This window comes from Dioscorea cayenensis, chromosome 19 (assembly GCF_009730915.1).
Source record: "Dioscorea cayenensis subsp. rotundata cultivar TDr96_F1 chromosome 19, TDr96_F1_v2_PseudoChromosome.rev07_lg8_w22 25.fasta, whole genome shotgun sequence".
Classification (NCBI taxonomy): Eukaryota; Viridiplantae; Streptophyta; class Magnoliopsida; order Dioscoreales; family Dioscoreaceae; genus Dioscorea; species Dioscorea cayenensis.
In genome coordinates, this window is record NC_052489.1 from 9098425 (window position 1) to 9099711 (window position 1287).

The following is a 1287-nucleotide window of genomic DNA, read 5'->3' on the forward strand; positions in this document are numbered from 1 at the left end:
GATAGAGAATCTGTAATCATGGATGAGGAAAGATGCACCTTATCCGAATATGAAAGGCCATAGTTCATGGGTGAAGAATTCAATGTTCAAGCACCATCCATTGCCATAAACAATTTTGAAATTAAAGCTAGCATAATCGGCATGATCTAGAATTCAGTGCAATTTAATGGTCTTGCAAATGAGGATGCTCATGACCATCTTTCCCGTTTTCTCCAAATTTGTTCCACTTTCAAGATAAATGGAGTAACTGATGATGCAATCCTGCTGTGACTATTCCCATTTAGTTTGAGAGATGGGGCATATCGATGGCTCACATCTTTACCACTGGGACCGATCAAAACATGGAAAGATATGGTTGAAAAATTCTTGGGAAGATACTTTCCTCCAAGCAAAGCGGCTAAGCTAAGGCAAGAAATTTTGGTGTTTAAACAAGGAGAGTCCGAGACATTATTTGAAGCGTATGAAAGATTCAAAGATATCCTTAGAAGATGCCCCCATCATGGTTTTGCTTCTTGGATGCAAGTGCAGATCATTTATAATGGGTTGAACTACGCAACTTGTCAATTAATTAATGACACAGCTGGTGGGCCCCTTAGAAACAAGTACCCCAATGAAGCCGAGCAACTCCTTGAATCTATGGCAAGCAATGAGTCTCATTGGGCCTCAAGTGGAACACCACAAAAAGGAGAAAGGATTTATGAAGTTAGTGCTAATGATGCTCTTGCCGCAAAAGTTGACATGTTGTCTTAGAGGCTAGACATGCTCATGGGTAGCAATTCAAAGTTAGAATTATTGATGAGTTGCAGCACTTGTGGTGATGGGCATGGAGTTGCCCAATGTCTATTGCTAGCTCCATGATAAGTGCTTGTGTGATAAGAATGCGAAGTGTTCTTTCCTTATGATGAATATTACTTTTATCAGGTTTTAGGGCTAATACTTGTGCATTTGTGTTACTTTCATGCATATAGGATTGTGAAGCCGAATGTTAAAGAAAAGAACCAATGTAGATCGTGAACGCACTATTTGGAGGAAATCTTAAGAAGGGTCAAACGCGAAGACATAAGTCGGGTTCAAGATGCGAGAATGTGTGCCAACCTCCTTGTATTAAAGCTAGCACAATGGTTTGGAGGGGCAAAAAGGCAGTCACATTCTAGTATCCCCAATTGTGCATTGATAACAAGATCATCACCAATGAGGCCGCTTATTGAAAAAAGCAAAGCGATCTACGACGTAAATGTGTGCCCATTGACGTGACCTCAATGATTACATAGATTCAGGAGGGTTTCA

The 1287-nt window shown here is 40.4% G+C and overlaps 1 non-coding gene across 1 annotated transcript; it reads right to left on the bottom strand.

Moving 5' to 3' along the window:
* Positions 1-399: 399 nt before the first annotated feature.
* On the bottom strand, positions 400-506 carry LOC120250836. Its single transcript, XR_005533170.1, has one exon. It is a non-coding gene; the product is annotated as a small nucleolar RNA R71 (small nucleolar RNA).
* Positions 507-1287: the final 781 nt, after the last annotated feature.